The 17708-nt window shown below is 39.4% G+C and overlaps 1 protein-coding gene across 2 annotated transcripts in view; it reads left to right on the top strand.

The window, feature by feature from the left end:
• The window catches only part of LOC145451567 (uncharacterized), a 321835-nt gene that overhangs the window by 169053 nt on the left and 135074 nt on the right, over nt 1–17708 (top strand). The window lies entirely within an intron of this gene.

The following is a 17708-nucleotide window of genomic DNA, read 5'->3' on the forward strand; positions in this document are numbered from 1 at the left end:
AGTGTAAATGCAAGCACATAATATGCTTGATATAATATACAAACTATGCTGGATACTATGCACTATGCAGCATTTTCTGTGCTTACCTTTACACCCCTTTTCTGCACGATTATTAAGGACTTAATTGCCATATCATTGACATATCATATCCAGCATAGTATGTGCTTACTTTTACACCTCTTTGCTGCGTCATCATTAAGGACTTGCAAGTGAATACATTTTGATAGGAGCATCTGATAAGTGCCAAGCAAAACCCGCTGATTCAGCCGATCCTTAGAGCATTCAAAACTTCAATCATGTACTACAACCTGAGCCCAATAAGATCACAGAAATTATAGTGCCGTTGTTAGGATATATCATTTTTGAATTTGTATTCAAAAATGATATATCCTTTCTGAAACTGGGAATCTGTCGCCACTTGCATAAGCGCCTATGCTTTCCCTCGTTGAAAACAAGGCATATAGGCTACGGCGGTTTCCTTCACAATAAAGAGGTCATGCTTCAGACGTTTTTGTGAAGCAGCTGTTGTTTGTTCATCATGTATCTCGTACCTCAACATACTCTCAATCAATCCTAAATCATTATCTGTCAACCTGCGTACAATTCGCTTTCACAATCGCCGCCGGTAGCAGACTCCTTGATCACCTAATCAGCAAACAGCTACTGTCGTGGTCATTGGAGCATAGCCGATTAGCCAATCAAGAGCCGTGGTTTCGTGATTACTAGTATTCTCGCCGTTCCATGGTCGGTGGCACGCCCATTATTCGGCAGCTACTTTCTAACGCTTTGCACGAAATCTTAACGGCACTCCTGTAAGCTTCTTTTAGGCCCAGTGTCGTTTTTTATCAATAATCTATAAAATAAGACATTACAACGGAGGATTTGTAAGATTTTCCAAATTTTGGACAACCCTAACGAATACGGAACGCACTAAACTTTGGTAAAGTACAGCTAAATTTGACCTGTAATTTACGGGTCGGGTAGCCGCTGACGAAAAACAAATCACCAAGTCCGCTTGGAATGGCCTCGAGTTGAATCGATGAATCTGGTATGTTTTTCGCGTTAGCTCATATGTTGGCTTAGAAAGGTAAACAGTTTTACCAGCGGCCTTGTGCTGAATTTTTCTTGACTTTTTCCCGCTTAGTAGCAATTTGGCCGAGAGGCTGTCGCGGGCCGAACGAAATCGTCTCGCGAGCCTCACTTTATCAGGAGTGTAATATCTATACGGAAGGCATTTAAATATACACCGCTAAAGAAACATACAATTGTAAATTCTGAACTAGTTTCATAGATTCATACTTCAGTTCTACCGAGTTCATACATTCATACTACAGTTCTACCATAAAAATCTAAAAACTTGGTGAGCCAAGTGCATCTCCCAAAACAACGCCAAAGCCAGATTACCCCCTACAAATTTCAAAATTTCCCCCAAGGGAGGAATTCCCTCCGGTTGGTAACCACTGCCTTAGCCGAAAAGGATTGCCCATTGTTGACCGTGAACTTCGAAATAAATATAAGCCTATCTAATTGTCCATAGCTGCTCGTGTCTAATTATTCTATCATGGCAATCTGAACCCCACAGGTCAAATACCATATCTCAGAGAAAAATTATTTGCCAGTGAAAAAATACCAATTTTCGATAAAGCCACCAGAAACGTTTCTTGGATCTCGCATGGTTTCTCAATAAATTACGGCATGATGTGTACGTAATATGGCCATTTCCCTAATTTTTCTGAAAAGTTGCGATCAGCGTTTCACAATTCAGTTTCAAAGCATGACCATTTGACCAATTATAGTGTCCAAAGTAGGGTGCATTTAAAACAAACGGTGTTTTGATTTGTATTTTTTTTTCAAGTTATAAAATTATGCCATAATTGTGTATACTTTCCAAAACATGTTGTATGAGCACACGGACAATTACTACCGAATTTAGCCGACGTATATCGTTATGGGATGGTTGGAACCCTCAAAATAGTCGGCTCAACAGTTGTAGTACAGATATTTTGTTAAAGGGGCTATATTTACCCTATATTTTCAATGGTCAATTTCGATCCATTATGACGTCACAATTGAATATTCATGACGTCACGGCTTAAAAACAAAAAATTTCTTTTAAATTAGGGCCTTGCTTTAAACATGTTTGTTTTTAATTGATTTTTGTTGTAAATGCAACGCTAGTCCAAAGGCTGTGTGGTACTATCACTCAGAAATAAGCTCCCAAATGACACAGTACAGTCCGATAGCATTTCCTACAATTAACACAAATTGCTGTTTCTTTTTGACTAAGCATTATCTAAAAAAAACAAGCAAGGTAAATGAAACAGACCATAGTAAGTAAACAATAACATAATGATAATGAAGTTATAACGAACAACGACAGCTCAACTTGCGACCCCCCCTCCCCCCATCCCCCTGTCTTGCTCACTCTTACTCCCTCAAACAGATATATAAATCTATTTTATATTCCTTTTGCATATATATCCTGATTTCTGTTGGTAATACATTTATAGCCTTTGTTCATATTTTTATGTTAATATTACCCCAAATTTGAATTTTTACCCATTGGCACGTTTTAGGTCAGAACTTTTTTCCCAAGGTAAAAAAGTAACAAAACCTATCATTGAAAAGCTGATAAAATTATCTTTCCAACAGTATATAATACGTCTTTATAAGAATTTTTTCTAGGTTGACCCACTTTTGGACCAAATTCTACAGCACTATAAGGTAGGCTTAGCATATTTGGAAAATGTAAAAAGAGGACACTTTTTCAGAAATTTGCAAGATGCAAAACCGGAGTAGAATTCTCAAAAACCGGTGAATTTTTCCCACATTGTGATCGGTTGACTAAAAAAAAAAGGTCATCACTTCTGCTCAGAGCTCAAAATACCGTTTTCCTCTCCACATTGCCAGATGGAATCTCAAAAAAGAGGACAAAAGGGCGTCCTCCGAGGACACTTTCAAAAAAGTCAAAAAAGAGGACAAATCCTCTTAAAAGAGGACGTATGGTAAGCCTACTATAAGGGGCATGCACATAGAACAGGGGCAAGAAACGTCTCCAGTCGACGGGCCGGATATAGGAAAATGAAGTCGTGATTTTTGAATCGATACAGTAAACAAGTATTTATCCACCTATATACAAGGATTATTCCGATTTATTGTTAACTTTAAGTTTGAAACACAGATACCAAAGCAGTATTCAATGAATTTATTAACGTAATCGACTTCAATAACCGAAGTCAATGAGACATCTGTGGTCCATCAAAGTTGTGTACAGGTTCTTTGAAGTCTGGCTGCTTGCCGGACACAAAGAAAACAAAGAACTATTTTTATGTAACAAAAAGAATAGCCTACAATCACTATAATTTGACGTAGTAGTGCAAAATTGCGAATATTTATTAAACTCGAAGACTTTTTGGGTTTTTGAGGTGCATTGGGATTGCTGTTAGAGTCGGAATTAGAGTCGGAGTTGGAATCGGGGTTCTCTTAAGAAAATAGTCTGAGTCGAAGCCGGAGCCGTTACGTTTGAAGACTCAGGAGTCGAAGTCGGAGTCGGAGTTGCAGTCGATGGTCACATTTACCGACTCCACAGCCCGAATCATGTGGCAATCCGTTGGCCCATAGTAGCGCTCTTCCATACTTCTAAGATATTGGTGAATGACAGCGCCAATGTTTTCAGAAAAGTAATCCGTAGGATTTGTATGACATCCTAGCTTTATACTCTGCCCATATTGTGTATTATCTATTGTGTGTCGATTGTTTGCCGCCTTTCTGTTGCCAAGAAGTCGCTGGCAACAAGAGGTGGCCGGTAACGAAATACTTCCACCTCTGTCAAGCATACTCTGGTACGTTTACCTACTTGCAGTATATACGTAAAAGGTTATGTTTTTTACTGAAAAACGCTTACTTTTTGCAATTTTGATTATGAAAAGTAAGGTTTCAGGATAGCCTTATTGCTTCACTTGAATGAGTGAAATTATCATAAGAATAGCGTAAAATAGACCATGTATTAGAGTATTAGACACTGTCAAAATAAGCCTATTTGAGAACACATTTAGGTTACTTGACACATCGCGCAATTTTCTTGCACATTAAATGACCATTGTTATGCTTATGGTTTTTCTAAAGAGCAGAGCATGGAGCTGTCACAAAATATATTGGCCGATTAAGTCTGGGGATTAGCTGCAAAAAGATAAATTTGGTAACTAATTGATGAGCTTCCAATTGCATTGCATGAAGGTGGTAACTAAGTATTAGGCTACCAAAGAAAATGAAGACGTCCACATATATAGTCTAAATTCGAAAAGTTGTTATTGATGTATAAAGATGTATAACCACCACCTTAAAGTTTTTGTCATTCTGGGCCTCGACAAAAGTTTCGGTCAAGGTTTCATCATCGGCGATTTCAATGACAGCATTTGTTCTGTTACCATTATATAGTCACCGTTCAGTCATTAAGAAATTGGGCAAAATGCACAGGGAAAAATCCGGACGCGATCGATCAACAAAGTTGAAACCGCAGACCAGAATGGCCAGTGTAATAATAACATTGTACCGATAAGGATTGTCGCTACATGGGTCGTAAACAAAAAGCGCATGATACATATCCAAAAACTTCCAGGAATCCCGGGATCGGACATGGTGCAGAAGATCTCTTTATTGGGCACTGTGCATATTCGTGGGAAGACCTTGAACGTACCTCTGGACAACATTAAGCTTGTACTCGAAAATTACAGCATAATTTATGTAATTTCAATTCTTAATTTTCAATCATCTCTACCTCTGCAACCAATCCCAATTTTCCATCTGCCTCAATTCTGTAATCTGACGTCTCCATGTATTGCAAGGAAATATCGATTTGGCTCTGTTACTGAAATTTTACTTCAATCTCGCAATTTTCCGTCGGAGGCAGGTTGATCCCCAGATGATGCGGGTATTCAATAGTTTTACTGTGTATAAAGAAAATTAAAATATAAGAGTTTACTGAAATTAAAACCTCTGAACTAGGGAGACTTTTTGGGAATCATCACTAAATATGTGCGTTTGTCAATAAAGCAACCTTATTTCAGTATGCCGCGACCGTTTAATAATTGATCTATTTTATTTTTAATCGTAGAGCATAATTACCGACTCAAATACCTCATTTTAGTAGCAATTGCAATATTGTATTTGTTTCGTGATATTCTTCTCACGCACGAACGATTTATTTGAAATGAACCTGTCACTGGATGTAGTTCTGCAACGCAGCCCTGGAATGCAGGCGATATGATTCATATTGCTGTTATATTTGATTACACCACGTATTGTAATGTAACATTCTGGAAATCATATAGTATTAGTTCTACGTCACTTGACGTTCATATCAAGTCAGTGGCTAATGTATTGTGGAATAGATTATTACCCTGGAAATTCTATCAAATTAAAGTCTTTTAAACGATGATACCGATCTCAAATTGAAAAATATCAGCCTTTTTAATGGAGATGAATGTATTAAGTAATTTTTGTATAAATTTGTTCACTGAAATATGTTTGGTTTAAAACTACCTTTTGAGACACCAAACACCGCTCATTTTTGAAGATTTTAGCGTTCAATCTAGGTCTTGATTCTATACGCTGCCTAAACATATGTTATTTGCGGGATTGAGTACATTAGCCGCAATATATTTAGAATACCTATATAATCACTGGGTTGTTTACGAGGCAGCGACGTAATCCAGTCACAGTTTATCGCAAAGTCGGACAGAAGTCCAATCTTGATAAAATACAAGACGTTCGGTGATGCGTTCGAGCGTCATAAACGACGCAAATTTATCGTAAAAAATTAGTCGTGGAGAGAAGTCTCGTTTGTTCGTTCATTAGTTTGGCGGTGCTGGTGTGGCTACGGAATTTCCAGTCAGTGGTGGCTTTTGGGGTGGGCGAGGTGGGCGGTCACCCGCCCCCCCCCTGGTCGAAGCCCCCCCCCCCCCCTATTTGGATTTTGCACTTTTTTCAAGGAGAATGACAAATAAACATGGAAATCCGTGTACCAAGCAAGAATATGATTCCGTACAGATGTGTCAATCATCAACAAATCACTGCATTTGTTAGAAAAGTCCCTATCCCGATAATCATCACGTCTCTGCATGCGGTAGAATTACTTAGTTTTGATGTAGTCTATCCTTGCACACATGCAAAACAGACGTGGTGAAAGATAACTAATAATAACCTATGCGGAAGGGGGTCTGGGGGGCGGAGCCCCCCAGAAGTTACGGATAGATACTTATAGGGCCCCCCCCCCCCGATAAGTCTCGCCCAGGGCCCCCCCGTTCGTAGGGCCACCACTGTTTCCAGTGCTATATAATTGATCGTCTGTCAGTTTTGTAATAGTGTATTGGTAGTATATTGATAATCCAAATTACTGAATTGCGATTAAGCTAAGAAATATTGGCGATATGATTGCCATTTCAAAATGACGACGGGTTTTCGACTTTGAAACAGTGTTGGAAGCAAGTCACCATCTTCGAGCATAGTGTCCTATATGGTGTCGACACAGGCAAATCTCACGCCTCAGTAAAATTGTATCACGTCACAATTTCCATTTGGCTACAGGCAATTTGACGGTCATTTTTGACCGGCTTGCCGAGCATTAAATTTGGTAAAACGGGTATCAATCGAAAGCTGACTCTGCACTGATTACGAAAATATAAATTTTATTCTGCTCGTGACCCTGGAACTCCCACAATCAGCCTCGAATTTTTCATTGTTATGGAGATTGGCATTGGGACGCAGCAATGCTGTCTGGCGAAATGAGAGAGTAGCTCAGGGACGCAACAATGCTGTCTGGCGAAACGAGAGAGTAGCTCAAGAGAAAAAGAGCCAGACAGCATTGTTGCGTCCCAATGCCAATCTCCATAACAATGAAAAATTCGAGACTGATTGTGGGAGTTCCAGGACCACGAGCGGAATAAAATTTATATTTCCGTCATCAGTATCGTAATATTAAACAACTCCATGCTGCATGGTAACGAGATAGCGTAGTGGTTTAATCCACAGCTGCAACACCAATGGGTTGCGGGTTCGAGTCCGAACGAAGTCGACTGCAGAATTCCTACCCAAGTGTTCGAGGTTTATCTAGGCTCCTCCTCGCCATATCATCCGTGTTAGCGGTGTCTTATAAAAACCTTGAAGTGGGCCGTGTTACAAGTCCGCAGCTACGGAATAAAAAGGAAGAAACTTTATCTGATGTAATTGACCATAGTAGTCGACAAAAACCATGAATACCCCAAACAAACAAACAAATAACTCTACTCCATGCTGTCTGAGTCACTTGCACAGCAATCAATTATACCCATGTCTGCACCTAACTGTGGATCAGTGTTGAGATCAAGTCACTACCTTCGAGTCACAATTCATCTCGAGTGATTGCACATTTCGACTCGAGTTAAGTAAGTCAATCGACTTTCGAAGGTGAGGCGAGTCTAGTCAATTCAAGTCACGAGTCAATTCACTAGTCAAGTCAAGTAAATTTTCGATATACGATGCATGTTTCAGAATCATTGCATTCTGTTAGCTGTTTTAAATAGTTTGAGTCCCCTTCCTTCTGAAGTGATGAACGAATATAGGGTGGGATATACAAGAAAAAAGATATTGTATCACTCACGCAAACCTAGAACTGATAAAAAAAAGCAGATAAAAAAAAGCAGCTAACGGAGCAGCCCGAGTATATAACTATCAGTCGCAGTACAGGATAGAGTATGAGATCTCAGAAAGTCGAAACAAATTGATATGATATGATGGAATATACTCTACCTCTTCTACATCCATTATGTACAATTTAAGTCCGCTCCGTGAAAAGTAACATAAACTGTATTCGTTCGACCATACAAGAGGATTGTTTATACGAGTACTAGCATTGGGCACTGTGAACAGTTACAGAGCAGACATACATTGCTATTAGATTTCTTTACTGTAAGCTCAGATCACTGTGTTGCGGTCAATTCATTAGTTACATAACAATGGAGGAATCGTAAAACGCACATCATTGAATGATTGGTTGTGCTCACAGTTCACACCAGCGTATCCCCAACAATTCGAATTAATGCACGATACAGCGATGTAGTCGACACCGATTACATGATGACTTGAATGACTTGACTCGTGAATTTTGCTTCAAGTCAATCCACAGTTTGGGAAACGTCGACTCAAGTCAAGTCGAGTTGACTCGCGTCACCCCAACACTGCTGTCGATCACTACATTCATTAATATTGGGGCAAATAAGTTTCGGAATTCATAAGCCAAAGCAGTGTTCCTCATATCTGTTTGCCTTAATCTAACACTCAAACTGAGCAACGCAGGGAATTGTCGTTATTAGCACTGTTATGTTTCGTCCGCAGGGAATTGTCGTTATTAGCACTGTTATGTTTCGTCATCTATCAAACACAATCACACTCTTTAAAATTGGATCTCACATTGAGTTCATGTGTCATACTTAATCCTAGTCACTTTTTGATTGTCTCCTGAAATACGATGTCTGTGCTACACATCATCCTGCTCTCCTAGATGCTAGATATATAAACAATAATTTACGTTCGCAAATGTATTTATGATGCTTCATTTCCTCGCCGACGAAACATAATCGCTGTCTTTAGCAGTAAATCTTGGATTACGGTAAGTACATGTATCGCACAAGATTACATACGATTTGATCTATACATCCAGAAATACACTGTTGGTGTCTCTAATGCAATACTGACCATACACCACTAAGTGCTAGATGCGTGCAGGAACAGTATAAATTCACGAATGATTTATGGATTTGCCATGCATGTACTGAGACAATTATATGACATCAAAAAACTTGAAGGAGTAGGCCAGGGGTCATCAACGCGGCGCCCGCGGGCCCCAGGTAGCCCGCGACGACCAGATGAGTAGCCCGCGAGCCTGTTCTAAAAATGGATCGAATAGCAGCCTTTACCAATATTCGTCATATAATTACCAGTCAGCTTTTAAATAAATAGATTGATTGAATCGGCTATTTTCGTTTAAATTACACTAACATGCATCTTACAAATGACACTACACATATATATAAACCCTTAAAATGATGATATCAAATATGCTCAATTAGAATTAGTAATATACCAACATGTAATAGAATCACAAGATATCAAAGACGTAGGATACGGCGCACTGCCTACAGGCGACATGACGGTATGCCGTCCACGGTCTTCTTGAAATGGCGGGGCGGTTCCGTCATGGTAGCTCGTCGTCAAGGACAATGACAAAGTAGTAAACAACATTACTCTTCGGTAGCAGATAGCCGTGAAGTACGAGCAGAATTTCAGTATCCGTATTCCCATTACGTATTGCATATTTTGACACAGCTTGTTTCTCTTACACTCAACGCAGTTTAGTACCATGTTTCTAACTTTCTGTAATCGTTGCTACTGTTCTATCAATGACATCTGTCATGTCTGGATGCTGAACAGTTGGAGATATAAATTGTTACACTGCAAAATAACCTCCACCTCAATGCCCACCAGGCTGCAGCAAACTTCTGGTGCCTTGTTGACACGGAAAAGTACAGTGTTGCATTCGCGGCAGCTATGAAGGTTGCAACTTGCAAGCGTGTTTGGTTCAACTTATCGTTGTGAATCAGCCTTTTGGGACATGCAAAAACAGTCCTTTTGGGACATGCAAAAACAAACACAGAACACGTCTCACTAATGCACATCTGGAACACTCACTCAGAGTTGCAGTGACAAGTTACATACCAGAGTACAGCGCACTAATATTTTATAGCATGCAACACCAGGCTTCCAACCGACTGACATAGAAACAGAGAACATGATGTCCAGTCTAAAGTGTGGCATGATTTATTTTGAAATCTAAGTTGACTGTTGTTGTTTAACCAACATGGTTCGAAGTAATTCATGAATTCCTAAAAAATCTTAGTGGCTAGCTAGTTGAAATGAGATGTTTTGATTTAAAAGACTCCCTTAGAAGTCTTTTGCAGTCTAACACGGGTAAACGACGGGGGTAAATGGTATCCTTTCGCTTCAATCAGTACCCAAGAAGTAGCTCTTGGTTGCAAAAAGGTCGATGATTCCTGGAGTAGGCTATATCTTTAGTATTAATGGCCTTGCTCGACATTTGCACGGCATATGTAGGCTACTTAATCACCTGTATTGTTTGTTTTCACAGTAACCAACATACCACAGCAAGAGTGAAGTGTGGAGAGATTGCACCCGATTTATGAGACACTGGCTTTGTCAAATGCAGTAATTGCTATGCTCAAGTGAAACAACACAAGTTTTCAAGTGGCACAACGGACCTTAAAAACCACATCCGAAAGGCCAAGGACATTGCACAGTTGAAGATGAGTTTCTTCTCTTCCAATAAACAAATCAGCCAGAAACTACTGATCTGCTACTGGAGTACAGGAGAGGAAATTGGGACTACTTTCTGGTACAGCATGATGAATATGATATGGTGGACATCATGTGTGAGTCGACTATAAGCTTTGTGCCCCAAACATTGAGCTGATGTATCAAAAGTAATATAAGTATCACATCAGCAAGTTGCAAGTGATCAAGCTTTCACGCCTTCTAACAGTTGTGGGCAAGATGCGGATTATTATCTACAATGTAGATTCTACATCCATTGTTAACCCTCTTATAATTGTAAAACTCTATATGATAACAATTAGCTAATATTACTTGATATTTATAGAGCAATATGATTCAGTCATTAGTTGTTTTATATGTTCATTGCCTAATAATCAGTTATTGATCATTTGCCATCGATCCGAAAAGCAACTTTTGCACACCTACTTCAAACTAGTAGCGTTAGTTGTATTACCATTCCAATAATAAAAAGTCCAAATACGGTGTTTTTGTTCAGTCTAATAATACTATTAATGATCTTCTAGTGCAGAAAAGTATCTCAGTTCAGTTTTATAATTGATATTCTGCGACAACGTTAATCGATACGTTTTTGAGAATTCTTGGACGACATTTCGGATATAGTCGGATATTGGGATGAGATTCTCCGGAGTCGGACGGATAGTTTCACTGGCACGCAACCTGTCGGACGGATGCGGATTCTCAAACATCAACATCCGCTCATCACTGCTCAGCTCTACCAGTAAATCGGATTACGTGAGCGGAGAGAAGATTTTTAAAAAATGATAATCATATATATATGCAATTCCCGCTAACATTGACCGATTCGATCATGAAATAAAGAAAATCTACACGTTTGAAGCTGACTTACGAAACAGTCCACATATCTCTCTGATAAGTAGCGGCCAAAAAGACATAGGCATATGGAGGTCTGGGGGTCGTAGATCCAGTGTTGGGATGACTCGAGTCAACTTTTTCGTATGACTTGACTTGACTCGAGTCACTTTGGAAAAATGACTTGACTTGACTTGACTCGGAGCTTCAAAAAGGTGCATTGACTCGTGACTCGGAATAAAATTTACGAGTCGATTTCAAGTCATCAAGTAATCGCTGTCGAATAAATCACTGTATCTTGTGTATGTTCAGATTGTTCGAGATACGCTTGTCACTTGTGAGAGCACGCAGTCAATCACTGATTCCCGTTACACTGATCCTCCATTGTTACGTCACAGATAAATTGACCGCAAACTAAACGATCACAGCTTATGTTGTCGGAGTAGTAGTAGTATATTAATTGATTGAAATCGAAAAAATATAGTTAGTGCGTTTATATTTTCAGGGATGTGTACATGGGTAGTATAGGCTATGGTATCATATCAATTTGTTTCAACTTCTCGAAGCTTTAGGTCCTATATTTTGGCTGATGATAACTGACTGCATCATGTAGCTGTACAGTTACTCCCGTATTTTATTGGCAGTTCTACGTGTGTGTGAGGGATATAACGTCTTTTAGCATGCATATTTAACTGGATATTCGTTATTTCATTCAAGATAAATGATCAAGTATTTTGTCTTTCACACAGCTAGCAAAATGTAATGACTTTGAATCATCACTCGTTCTTCAAAAATTCAATTTGTCTTGAATTGTGACTTGACTCGTGACTTGACTTGACTCGACTCGACTTGACTCGAGTCACCTCCAAAACACGAGTGACTTGACTTGACTCGAGTCAAAATCTGCAATGACTCGAGATAACTCGTGACTAGAAGGTAGTGACTTGATTCCAACACTGCGTAGATCATGTTGCCATGTGCAGCATGTAATATTGGAGTGGTCAGTAGGTATAGGATACCGATAGAGTTTTATCGTATTTCATACGAAAATAGTTTATACAAGAAACTAAAATTCAAACGGAAAATGATGATACCTTTCCGAGCATAACACTTCGCGACCTACGATTGTACCATCTAAGGATGGTGCGAATGTTCCGTTCAAGTTTGTGGCCGTGATGTGATCATTTGCCCATCCAGAGGTTCGGGTTCACAGACCTCGGTAGTACCAGACTGTAAACATTTTTGTGAAATAACCCTATTTTTTTCAGTAGTCCCAACATCGATGATGATCAAATGCCCTCAGATATAGACTTCATATCATTCCAAACTCCGACTCCGCTGCCATGCAACTTTTACCATCAATATATTCTAGTAACAGACTCCACGTTTTGCTTTTTGTTTAGCCTACAACTTAACATTCAAATCGATTTCTTTTATATTCTGCTCAAATCATTACGGAAATGGAAAAAGTAACCCGATATTGCAATTACAGAAGAAAGGCTCTCATAGCCGAATCGAACGCCAGCTTGCGGTTGCTAGCGGCATAATAAATCGCTAACGGAGGGATAATGACGGAAATAGCGTACATAGACTAAACAGAGGGATAACGACGATCATGCGTCATAGGTGCTATAATTATCTTGCACTATCATACGCTCTTCATCCACCAACATCCTTTTTTAAGTTTCGAATTGGTTACCCTATGATAGAACATTCTTCTGAGAATGTCTTTATGTTATAGTGGCGATTCATTTCGCAACATTCCGTGTAACCCAGTGGTTCTCAACGTGTGGGGCGCGCCCCCACTTGAGGAGCGCGAGAAATTGACAAAGTCCGTATGAATTCTGACTGAACATGTGTTTTACAACTATTCTGAGAAGACGATTGTTGAAGATGATACTTATTTCGTATTCAAGAAAGCTCGCCAAAATCAAACTCCAGCAGTCGCGCTGAATGGTGTATAGGCTGATTTCAATTTCATTTGAGCAAATTTGTGATATTCTTTGTAGATTTAGAGCGATTCCAACGTCTAGTTCATTCAATAATTCATAGCTATGGCAGTAGCCTTAAGTCGGTGCGCTGCGTAGCTGTTGTTAATAGCTGACGAACTGCACTGCCTAAGACAGACTTAGATGTAATATTAGTTGGCCGGTTTCGCCCTCAATTAGGCTACCCTAAATCAACACAATTTAATTCAATTCCAGAACGGATCAAATTTAGCTTGGCAGTACATAACGACGCCGTGCTCTCTATAGTCACTGATAGCATTAGAGTCTCAGAGCAACCTACCTTGAAATAAATTGATGTCCTGTTCAATGTTCTTTGTTATTTTCAACCAAGTTTGGGAAAATTTGTCAGAAGACTCAACAATTGGAATGCGGATTTAAACTTGGCCAAGACATACCATATGTATACTATTATAGATCAGGGATGGGCAGCCTGCGGCCGTAGAAGGGAATTTGTCGACACCCAATTCAATTGGTATGTGTTAGCGGCCGTCGACACGCAAAAGAAAATTACGAATTCACAACCAAATTTTTGAGGGATTTTAATTAATCTTTAAATTCCGCGCACCGCGCAATTCAAAATAACTTCATTTTTCGATTTTAATATAGTAGCACCCTTCTCAATCTGAACCGGAATCGAAATCGTGTGTTCCTCGCGAAAGAAATTTGTTTATGGTACATTTGGGCGATTTCAATATATTCCCACTATTTTCACCACCGATACAATCGACAATCCTATATTGGGGGTCAAGAAATAACAGCATGCAACAAAGTGACTAATAACAATTGGCCCACCCGAAGATGCATTATTATTTATAACTTGCCCTAAATTTTCGAAAGCACTCCCCCATGAGTCCTACCGGTGAATCTGATCACATGGGCTGAGAAAGGATAAATATTTGATAGTAATATCTGATACTGCTGCTATTAATTACGGAATCCATTCATGAATCTGAGAAATTATCGCTCTTGACAATATGCAATCCCAGCAACTATTCATAACATTGCCACTCGCAATTTCGGTGCGTACAATAGAATGAAAAGTAGAATAGTCTGGAGTTCACCGGGAATGGACATGGATAAGTTAACATAGGTATTTTGCGTCCAGTGCGTTATTACGGCTATGCCCTGGAATGCGACCTTAAGGCTACATAAGTAATCGAAATGCGGCCGTGATTAGCAAAAAGGTTGCCTACCTCTGTATTAATTAGATGATGTGCTCTTTTTGACATGACGTATAGATGATGTGCTCTTTTTGACATGACGTATAGATGATGTGCTCTTTTTGACATGACGTTAAGTGCAGAGGGTCAAGGGGCGCAATTTTTCTGACCATCGCCAAGGGATGCGCATGTTCAAAAAGGTTGAGAACCGCAGCACATGTTCGTATAGGTTGCGTGATAATTTGTGGTCCTTCATTTTTTTATCTTTCATTGATATTCACATGGGGATGTATAGTTGATTCAGATATGTGTATAGCATAGGGTTGCATTTAAAACAAAAATCAATTTAAAACGAACATGTTTAAAACATGACCATTGTTTAAAACATGCTTTTATTCTATTCGTGACGCCAGGAATGTTTAATTGTGACATCACAGTGTATTGACTTTGACGATTGGTGCAAATGTACCGTAGACTCATATTACATGTCTTTCGAAAATGTTTGCACAATTATGGAATAATTATACGCTCTAAAATAAACACCCTTTTGTTTAAAAAAGGGATTGGCTTAAAACATTGTTCAAAGCAGTGGTTTTTAACGATGTCGCTATAGCGCCCCCTGGGGTGCGCTTTGGATTTAAAAGGGGTTGAAACCCTTGGGCCGGTATCGGGAGCGCTGGGACGTTATGGTGGCGCCGTACAAAACGGCGTAACAGTAGGCCTCATATGATTCATTAGTTCTCATAGGGATATAAAGCCCTATATATCCTTGAGATCTCGTTGCGAAATTCATTCATTCATTCCAAACAAAATGCTTCAATTATCCAAAATTGTCGTCACGCCTTGCGCGAAATATACCGACGATGTAATTGGTGTTTTCACGAATGCAGTGCACTATATTTCGTCTAACTAACGGTTTTCCCGACAAAATGTTTTGAAGAATGAATTATATATTGCAGAACTCTGCGTCTCGAAATCTGGAAACATGGTCCTATACCGCTTTTGAGAGTGAGAGCCATTTGCACTGTAGATATGATTTAAAGCTTTCTGACCACAATCATCAACTAAATATTCTTGTTTTCGACAGCTACAAAATACAACGTCACGGAATCGGGGTGCTAACATTGGGCTCGAGGTATGAGCCCGTACCAAACAGTTGTTATAAGAACCTTGATTTGATCTCGAAGATAGTGCATACAATTATTAGATTGTTAATTGGTCGATTGGTCATCGGGCGCCATTCAAGAGCGAAATATTTTCAACAGTCAAGTACAGACTTGAACCTCCACTCCATCGCCTTTAGTATACAGTCCTTGAAATATGGGAGGCACCAAATCATGAAAATTTCCGACAGGGGGCGCCGGGAGAAAAAGGTCAAGAACCACTGGTTTAAAGCAAGTTTTAAACAAAGTGTTCGAAAGCACTGTTTGTTTTAAATGCAACCCTAGTATAGCATGACACTCGCGGTATAGTCTATGAAAAGAATGAAGAAGCTGTGGCAGTGGTTCTTCAAACTCTTAGACCACGATATAAATCCGTATATCAATATTTCCAAACCCTTTTCTCTTCACAAACTCTTTATAGGTCATTTTCAAGCTCAGACCTAACTCACGACCTAACGATCAGGAAGCTGGACGCTTAACCATTACGCTATCTTGACCCCAATCATACATATCGGAATCTACATAAAACGATCAAATAACGTTTCGTTAATTCATTCAGCTTAACGTCATGTAATGCATCAATTGTAAATTCAAAATAATCACTTGGAATACAATAATAATAATATTACCAATTTACCTTAAAATGAATTGGTTTCGAGTACGATATGATATGTTCATTTCATCAGCCCTATAATCTCTGTCCTTTGCTGTGCCTTGTTGGAAACTTTGCCCTAATTCCACACTTTATTCACTATGAGGATGAGGAAATATATCAAGAGGACTGAACAGGAAGTGAACTTCAATATTCGTGTTTGCTCCAAGTTTTTCATGTGCAGTTGAAGATTGTGGACCAAATGTTTGTAGTTATGAGATTGGTGATTTTCTAAACTTTTTCTTATTGCGAGTGTGCTCGTTTCTATTTATATGAAATTATAATATTTCATCCACATTGGAATCTTACATCCATCAAAGAAAGGCCCTGGGATAGTCTGACCTACTTGAAGATATTTCAGTCTTTATTTAGTGCTTTGACGAACTGCTCCATTAACCCTTACTCGATGTTCAGAGGGGAAAATACGAGTCTATCCCTGACTATCAAATTCTCATTGATTAACAAGTTGTTCCGAGTTAGTTGCTGAGTGTGAAAAGGGGGCTTTCGGGCCGAAAACAAACGCCTGCTGTTATATAAAAGGAGTGGGCAGACCTGCTTCATGATCGAGCCCAGTATCAAAAATCCTTATTTTAAAAGTGCCAAACACAAAAATACGAATTTATTCCGTCACAATGAAATGTAAGCTATGGAATGAGGTTTATTATTGTGTGGTGATACGGTGCGTCTGCACCTGGGCTACACGGTCTTTGAAACCAGGCTGATATGAAGCCAAGCCGTGTGGGGCAGTTCCTTAAAGTGCTGCTGACCATTCAAGGATTTTTTTCAGCTTGGTAAACCTAATATATCGTAAATCTGTCTTCGTTGGGTAACTCGTGGAAAAGTTTTAGTGTTTGGTTTCGTAATGACGTTGCAAGTTACTAGCTTTATAATATTTGAGCGAATCTTGACGGATGAGGCACAGTGGCTTACCTCCAGTATTACTGAATTCCGTTTTTAAAGTTATATTTTCCTGCTCATACTTTATTTTCTTGCAATTATCCGGTTTTCCCAAATCCTAATCCATGCTCATCTCGGCAGTGAAACACGGGGATCGTTTGAACCGCGGTTAACAACTGCTGTTCTACAGTCTGAAAACTGAGCGTTCGGTGTAGTAGCAGAAGTTTACAGTAATCATTCCAAATTATCCATATTCCTAAAAGTGCTCTTTCCATCACTCGACGCATGACGGCGACTGCAAAAAGGGTCATGAACACAAATCTAATCCATATCTAGAATACAGTCGAATATTTTATTGATTCTTGAGAGTTTGGTTGATATATGACAGCATTTAGTTTGTAATAATATACAATGACTGGCATCCCGCACTGCTGAACGCTTAGACTGGTAAGGTATAGAACGAAATAATGAGCTTAGTGCGGCAGAGTGGCAATGATATTTAGATCAAATTGTTCCTCAGCTCACAGTATTCTCTGGGAATACCTACACATACCGAGTGTCAATAAGGGGTCTTCGCAGACCGCATGCAAACCCGGAACTGCCGGATGCCAAC

This window comes from Botryllus schlosseri, chromosome 12 (assembly GCF_051294905.1).
Source record: "Botryllus schlosseri isolate E-star chromosome 12, Bs_hap1, whole genome shotgun sequence".
Taxonomy (NCBI): Eukaryota; Metazoa; Chordata; class Ascidiacea; order Stolidobranchia; family Styelidae; genus Botryllus; species Botryllus schlosseri.